The sequence below is a fragment of the Perca flavescens genome, chromosome 11, assembly GCF_004354835.1.
Source record: "Perca flavescens isolate YP-PL-M2 chromosome 11, PFLA_1.0, whole genome shotgun sequence".
In the NCBI taxonomy this organism is placed as follows: Eukaryota; Metazoa; Chordata; class Actinopteri; order Perciformes; family Percidae; genus Perca; species Perca flavescens.
In genome coordinates, this window is record NC_041341.1 from 7,119,688 (window position 1) to 7,128,548 (window position 8,861).

At 39.5% G+C, this 8,861-nt stretch overlaps 1 long non-coding RNA gene across 1 annotated transcript; it reads left to right on the plus strand.

Annotated features, from left to right (window-relative positions):
* The first annotated feature begins 1,500 nt into the window (after nucleotides 1-1,500).
* LOC114564666 (uncharacterized) lies at nucleotides 1,501-3,879 on the plus strand. The gene is made up of 8 exons (XR_003693797.1): nucleotides 1,501-1,606; nucleotides 1,726-1,848; nucleotides 2,115-2,180; nucleotides 2,279-2,367; nucleotides 2,530-2,635; nucleotides 2,863-2,969; nucleotides 3,147-3,208; nucleotides 3,464-3,879. It is a non-coding gene; the product is annotated as an uncharacterized LOC114564666 (long non-coding RNA).
* Nucleotides 3,880-8,861: the final 4,982 nt, after the last annotated feature.

Sequence of the window (8,861 nt, forward strand, 5' to 3'; positions counted from 1 at the left end):
ACTGTAACAAAATGTATGTTATGATTTTGGCTTATGTTTGCAGATCAATAAGACAGTTTGTGAGATTTTAAAAATCAAAAAGGAGCCTGTGCTCACCTTATCATCCACAAACTAATGGTTTGGTTGAGCGGATGAATGGCACAATTCAGAGGTGAGCTCTTTGTTTTACTACATTAAGATTTTATACTTATGTGTCATAACAGCCTTATACTATTCAATTTAATATTTACACTGAAATGGCATACATAGAAATGTATAAATACAATAAAAAAGAAGAAGATCACAGTCATAAATATTATGATGATTATGTCATAAATGTTTGTCTTCATTGTCAGAGCCCTGAGCAAACTGGTGGGTCCGCATACAGATACTTGGAACGATTATCTGGATGCTGTAATGTTTGGTCTCCGAACAAAAAAACAAACAACAACATTTTCTCCCTACTACCTGATGTTCGGCAGAGAGGCTCGATATCCATCGGAAGTCCCTGAGCATTACATGGTTGTTTTCTCATATATTTTTATTTTTTCAATCCTTTTTTCTATCTCTATCTCTCTATTTGTGTATATGACAGACATGCATAACACACCCTTATGTAAGGGTTTAATGGAAATGTCATTTTGGTTATAGCTGGACAGCACTGTGGAGGAGGTTGTGGGGCAGGAAGTTGTGGCCCAAGACATACAAGAACAACAACAGTTAATGGACCTTGTTCAACAAAACCTGGCCAAGGGACATGAAAAAACAAAAAACAAAAAGGAAAAGCCAGTGAGAAAAGCCCAGTCTTCCAAGTCGGGGACAGTGTTTTGAGGCAAAACATTAGGAGCCAACAAAGGAAGGGGGGGAAATTGGAGGCAAATTTTGTAGGGCCATTCATAATTATGGCAGTGGAACATAAAAGTGCTGATCTGCAGGATGAGATTGGAGCACTCCTGTGCAAAAAAAACATTGACCAGCTCAAACACAACATTAGGGAAACCCCCCGAGTGCCACACTGGGGGGATAAAACTAAACGTAACACTCCATTTTCAGTATACAAACCAATCATTTTCTTGTCTGTCCTGTTTCTGTGACCAACACATCTCCAAAAAGTTGGGGCCAGGTCATGTTTACCTCTCTTCATCACCTCCTCTTTAACCAAGACTCTGGTAACTGAGAACACCACTTTTTTATATTTTTAATGTGAAATGTTTTGCCATTCTTTGCTAATGTATGATTAAATGTGTGACATTTCACCACTCCTTTAAGCATTTCACAATTTTTCCAGTCTTTTGTTGGCAGTGTGTCCCAACTTTTTTTTCAACATGTTGCTGGCATCATATTCCAAATGAGCACAGAAAATTAAATAATTTTACTTAATTAAATATCGGGTTTCGAGGTGAATCCTCACATTCTGTTTCTATTTTCATTTTACACAGCGTCACAACTTTTTTTTAGAAGGTGTTGTAGATTATTGTAATTATTTCTTTTTACATTGTTTTTGACAGATGTACAGGATGCTTGGGCAGGAAGCGATGCCCATGTCCTGCTCTCCAAAATAGGGGCCTATAAGTTATTTTATTGGGACATCAAGAGGACTGGTCCCAACATGGAGTTGGAAAGTGAGGTGAGATGATGTTATTTAAACATTTTTGGAAATTAAATGTAGATGCTAATTTGTCAACTATAGAGCTATCAGCACATTTTTATGAAAAACAATATAATATGTTTAATATTTGTTCACAGTCAATAAATGCACATCTGGCTGTATTGGTGCGTAACCATAATCGTGAAAACACAGCCATGGCAGCATTTATAGACTCATTTGCTATGACAGCCATCTGGAGCAGGGGGACTCCAAGACTCAAGGTCTGTAATTGGTATCATATATCTCATGGATGTACTCTATTGAACTCTTCAGATTACTTGAAATGGCCATGATATAAAGTATAACATTTTTGGAATAACTTAAAATATAAGTACTTGTATTTTTTTTCATTAAGAAAGATTAACACACAGTCAGCTGATAAGAGAGCAGTTGAGAGCAGTATTGAAAGACGAATAAGAATAAATGGATGCAATCCTGCATAAAGTTGCACTTATCTTCCTTCCAACATTTTTTTATTCAATTTTAGATGAAACCCCAGGAGTACAACATTGTTGTGGGCATTATAAATGACCATCACCACTGGACACTAGCGGTAGAACAAATTCTAAACATCATAAATCTGCAAAAACTTTCATGTCAAGAAAAAATGTATTGCTTATTTTTTATAATGCTTATTTCTTAACTATGAAGGTAATTTACCCAGGATCCAAGAAGTCAATATTCTTGGATCCGCTGGGAGAGTCCAAAAAAGACATCCAAAGATGTTTGGAAACAACAAGGTAAGGATTGCTAAAACTTTACATTTTTTGTCTTATGTCCACTTTACATGAAAAAAATGACAGTGGACATAAATATATGAAATATACTGTATATATTATAATTTGCATGCCGCACTGCCAACATTAATGATTATAATCTTTTTTTAATATTATTGTCTTTAGGGCATTCATGCGAAAAAAGGGATGCAATGTCTCAAGGTGGAGATGTGAGACAGTCCAGCATCCGAAACAGTCCGACTCCACCTCTTGTGGGGTCTTTGCCCTGAAAGTATGTTACTAACCAGACGAGTGTCCTCCCTCTCATATCAATGTATAATACCACTGATGTCCTGTTATAAATGTTAGACAAAAAATTGTTTTTAAGACAACCAATGACTTTAACAAAAATGTTTTTCACTGACAACTGATTTGTCTCTGTAAGGCTTTATATACATGTATGTTTTTTGTTACTGACAGGATGTAATTTGGATCCCCCTAATGTCAATTTGTCTTTAGTTTGCAGAGCTACTTTTAAAAAAAACAAGAAGTAGATTTTCCTGCAAATCCACAGGACTTTAACCAATACAGGCTGCAAATCGCCACCACTCTCCTCCTACAGAGTGGTAAGTATTATGCTTTTATGAGATGTGTTGTTAAATGAAATAATCACTTTTACAGTTGCTGTCAAAATACAATATGCACTTGTCAGAATCATTCTAAATTAACCTAAATATTATAATAATGTGGATACATGACGAAAATAAGCAGGCTTGCTGTTTTTCTGTTTTTCTGTTCAACAGATGACCTGACAGAGACGTGTCACTTTTGTGGGGAGGTGGAGCATGCTTCGGACTGTAATTGGGTAACAAAACCAATAACCGTAAAAAGATGCAATTTTATAATATGATATCAGATATGTTCTGTTACTGCCATTTTGCTGAAAATGGTGATACTATAGTTCTTGACAAATTTTTTTGCTAGGTTGGGAGGACTAAGATTTCTGTTTTTTTTCAGCTCCTTATGAAATACAGCTACGGTATATTAACATTAGATCTGTAACACAAGAATGAAAATGTGTAACTTCTCATTGAAGACAGACATTTTCTTTTTTTTCCAGATTCAATGTGACCTTTGCTGCCGTTGGTTCCACCATTTCTGCGTTAAAAGCCCACCAACAGAGGGATCATTCATTTGTTCCACATGTGTGACATGAACCCAATTCTCTGTCCCTCTTTCCCCCTCTCTCTCTCTCTCTCTCCCTCCAGTGTAATTTGTGCATTTTGTAGTTGTTAATTGTGTATTTGAGGGCCTAAACAGACACTTGTTTTAGGTAATGTTCTTTATTATAATTTTCGTAAAGCCTAGTCCTTTTTCTAAGATTTTGTGTAATTTAATTTTTTTTACAAGTCAGTTAGCGCTTGTTGGGTAAAGGCCTATTTACTGTATTGATTTTTTTTAAACAGCTTTTGAACTTAATAAAAATCAAACCAAAAACACACTAACATACATGATGACAGGACAGATCTTTGCTTGTTAGGAGAGGGGATACACAAAATATCAGGTGAAAAATGGCCTGATATTTTGTGTATCCCCTATGTAACTTTGGCTAGAAAACAGCAGACATGTCCATATTTTGTCTCAAGTTAGTTATGTGACTTTGTACAGTCAGAAAATAATACACATGATGGCACTCTTGTTATGATGTGATACTATAAATAAAATTTAATTTAAGCTATTGATTCGTGTTCACTGGGACATTTTTCTCATTTTTTTCCCAGGTGGCCAGCATGAAAATGTAAACTAATGTATTTCAGTGGGAAGCACATGTCGTGATCACAGCAGGTTGGTTGGGGGGGATGGATGGGTCAATCAACACAGGACCTTGTCCCGCGTGTTTTGTTTTGTTTCCTTCCTAATCACAACCGTGCTGTTTTTGTCGCGCGTCCCCCGCGTCCGTCTCCCAGTGTGTGAGGCGTCCTTTCCCCCGATGTTTTTGTCCTAAACCCAACCTCCACCATCCCTTGTCCCCCAGAGACCGCGGATCGTGTCCCGGGATATGTGACATTTGCTTTCCCCGTTAATCTTTTCCTAAACCCAACCTACGTATAAATGCTTCCCATTTCGTGCTGGCCACCATGAAAAAAAAACGAGATAAACGTGTTGTTGTAAAGGAATCAAAAGATAGAAAAAATAACGTGACAATTTCACGAACTGCCGTGAGACCGTGTTGGAACTTCAGGAGTTTTACAGACGTTACTGAGGTTCTTTGAGGTGCAGTCATTAGTGTCAAAGTAAAATGACGTTTCACCTAAGTTACCCGCAGAATCAAGGGCGTAGGTTTGGTTTCAACATGTGGGGGATTGACACATAATCTGGGGGGTCATCCCTCCAGAAAAAAATATTGAGCGTCAAACACTTCATTTCCTGTGTTCTGGTGAATTTTTCTGTAACAAATTGTGTTATCTGTTAGAGAATGAGACCGTGTTAAAGGAATACGCCACCGTTTGTGGAAATAGTTCTTATCACGGTCTCCCCTGGCTGTAGATAGGTGGGCCTACGCATTTTTTTGTCTCAGTGCGAGTAATTAGGTTGGTTTTTTTTTGTCTTTTGTTGGCTCACTTTTACTCACAACATGCTAACCGGCAACATAGGATTCCATTCACTACGCTAAGCTAACTAGCGGCGGCGCTGCCAGTGTTGCACCGGACTAAAACAACGCATGCACAAAAAATGCGTTGGCCCACCTATCTACAGCTAGATAGGTGGGTCTCATTTGGCTCTCTAGGCAACACAGTAATTCACTTTGGAAGTCCAGAGTGTGCAGATGATGACTCAAAGGCTATGACATGTTATCTTTTATATACTGCATATATATATACACACACACACACAGTGTTTTCCTGAGCTTTGTGGAAGACTTAGGTACGCTCACGATTTTAAAAAACACAATTTCCCCAAACATTTTGTGGTTTTTGTGTCTCTTTGCAGCCATGTTGTGTCTCTTTTTGGTCATTTTTCTATCCTTTGGGGTAGTTTTAGGTCTCTGTGGTCATTTGGTGTCTCTTTGTAGTCAGTTTGTGGTAGTTTTGCGTCACCATGTCTGTGTCTAAAACGTTGGAAAAGCTAGAGCAGAAAATACATAAATAACATTTAAAAAGCTTAAAGACCAAACTTAAAGCTAAAGATCATCAGATCTGAGGAAAGTCTTTCAGTTACATTCATTCGGCTCGGGTGCTGCACCTAAACCTTCCTGTATACTGGCAGGTGAAACCCCTGTATACTGGTGTGTAATATGGCATGAGCTGGCTGTTCTTTAGTTTCTGGTGCCCTCTGGTGGTCGGTCGGTCGCTTACAGCTGAGCCTGTATAGGGCTGATCTTTGCACTTGTTGTATGGCGGGGGTTCCCAAAGTGGGGTCCGGTCTGGGGAAGGGGTCCACAGAAAAAAAGGGGAATTATTTATGTTCACTATAATTCCATCCATGAGCAATATAATGACAGGGATCATCGAGGAGCTATGGGCGAGGAAACACGAGAGCAGCCTGCTGCTCCTTGCTCCTCTGGGCAGAAATGAGAGCTTTGAGACGGCCTGTGGAGTCGAGGAGCTATCAAATAAAGGGCCATGAGATTCAGCTATTTGCTCGTTGCCTCTCTCCTCCGATGATTTCCTTGCGTCTCTCCCGGGCCTCCTCGGTGGGAGGGACTAAGGCGCGAGGAAGGGAGGCAAGTGGAGGAGTCGAGGAGGCAATTTCAGCGACATGAGAAGCTCCACAGATGACCACGGAAATGCAAATCGACCACAAACCGACGCAAAAAATTTGACCCAAAACAATCAAAAACATACACATGACTAGAAATTACCCAAAATGACTACAAAGAGACAGAAAAGGACTACAGAGAGCAAAACGACCTACATAGAAACAAAAAGATTACAATAATATGAGATATATATATATATATATATATATTAACATTATTATAAGATGTTGCTGCTTTATTAACAAAACACAAATAGCATGTTGCTACTGGTAAAAAACAAACACTCTGCTCTTAGGGCCGTTCACACTGCCTGCGTGGCGTTACGGTAACATCTATTTGACCGTGCAACACTTCTGTCTCCACTCTATTCCTATGGGTGACGTCAAGCGCCTTCAATGTGCACGCAAAGCATCCTGGGAAGGCTGCGCTGCTTTTGAAAAAATGCTGCACGGCAAAAAGCTGGCCGATGCCCGTCTTTATGCAAATGAATCCATTGAACGCCACGCGACTATCCAATAGAAGTAGACGATAATCTTTCAAACTGACCTTTCTCGATCTGAAATGAAGACAGATACAGCAACTGCATGGCCTATTTCTCACTTAAAATGTTTTCAGAAACACTAATTTCGTAAAATACGAGATTGTATTCTCAACGCGCCGCCACTCGGTTGAAATTCTCGAGCAGCCAGACCCACGTCGCGCGTTCGTCCAATCCGCTGCCGGTCAAGGGCGTGGAGCATCAGCGTGTCAGCTGCGTGAAGTATCCGTTCATATTTGGGCTCCCATGTTAACAGGTTAGAGCTTGCACACTGCCTGTGTGACACAGCTCGAGCTAGAAATAGAACCGACACCTATTTTTCACACGACACGCAAGCGTGTTGGAAGAGTTTCCAGGAAAAATAGAATAGGAGAAGATGTTTATATGTCATTTTGACACAAATACATTTAATAAATGACATGTTGATGTTTGAAAGTTTCGAGGTTTTGACATAAATGCAGACATATAAATGTAATTTAAAAAAATAATAAATCATTATCGATTTTCAAATATTGCACCGGTCAATACAGAATGAAATATTCTGGAGCCTATTTTGCCGTCAATACTGCCGACGTTGTCTTTGCTGTAATCAAATCAGTATATATTTATGTTTATGGGAAACATCCATGTGTACAGACAAGGCTAGCAGCAGCAGCAGCAGCGCCGCGTCAGACACATTTCTGGTGTGCAAAGACGTAGAAAACGCTCACACCACGCTTACGCCATGCAGCCAGCGTGCAGGACCATGACGTTTCTGTGTCTACCTGTTTGTGGGCCGTTTGAACGATGAACTTCCGGCCTCCTGCGGATCAGTAAAGTGTGGTCTTCATCAGGCCGACAGTGCAGCTGTGGAGGCTGCCAGCAGAGGTAATAATAATACAGACTATCAGGCTATATGAGCTACAGGTGTGTGTAGTGTGGCTTGTCAGCAGAGGGCAGCAACAGCCAAGAGTCTATTGTACAGCAGGGTCTCCCAAAGCCCCCCCTATCAATTATCCAGGTCCCTTACCTCATCCCTCTACAAAACACATGAGGTGCTTTTCATGGCGCTTAGATTGCCTCCTTGACTCCTCCACTTGCCTTCCTCCCCATCAACTAAGATGTGGGCTAATTTTGCCCTGAATATATGAGTGATTAGGCCCTATTATTGTTATGCTGATTATAATTGTCATTAACATTGTTATCAAAAATCATCAAAAGAACATTGAATGAAAAATGTTCGACGTCTATGTTCAGAGAATAATTAAAGATACATTATGTTAATGTTTAATGGAGACTTTAATGTTCATGACAAGACTGATTTATAACGCTGCAGTACGGAGTTCATTTAAAGGCCGACTGTCGGCAGAAAAGGCAGTCAGACTGATCAGTCGGCTCCCCGAGGTCCAAAAAGTGAAACAGACATCAGATACAGTATTAGGGGACCACTAAGGTCTATATAAAAGAGACTTCAGATACAGTATTAGGGGACCACTAAGGCCTATATAAAAGAGACTTCAGATACAGTATTAGGGGACCACTAAGGTCTATATAAAAGAGACTTCAGATACAGTATTAGGGGACCACTAAGGTCTATATAAAAGAGACTTCAGATACAGTATTAGGGGACCACTAAGGTCTATATAAAAGAGACTTCAGATACACTATTAGGGGACCAATAAGACCTATATAAAAGAGACTTCAGATACACTATTAGGGGACCACTAAGATCTATATAAAAGAGACTTCAGATACAGTATTAGGGGACCACTAAGGTCTATATAAAAGAGACTTCAGATACAGTATTAGGGGACCACTAAGGTCTATATAAAAGAGACTTCAGATACAGTATTAGGGGACCACTAAGGTCTATATAAAAGAGACTTCAGATACAGTATTAGGGGACCACTAAGGTCTATATAAAAGAGACTTCAGATACAGTATTAAGGGACCACTAAGGTCTATATAAAAGAGACTTCAGATACAGTATTAGGGGACCACTAAGGTCTATATAAAAGAGACTTCAGATACAGTATTAGGGGACCACTAAGGCCTATATAAAAGAGACTTCAGATACAGTATTAGGGGACCACTAAGGTCTATATAAAAGAGACTTCAGATACAGTATTAGGGGACCACTAAGGTCTATATAAAAGAGACTTCAGATACAGTATTAGGGGACCACTAAGGTCTATATAAAAGAGACTTCAGATACAGTATTAGGGGACCACTAAGGTCTAT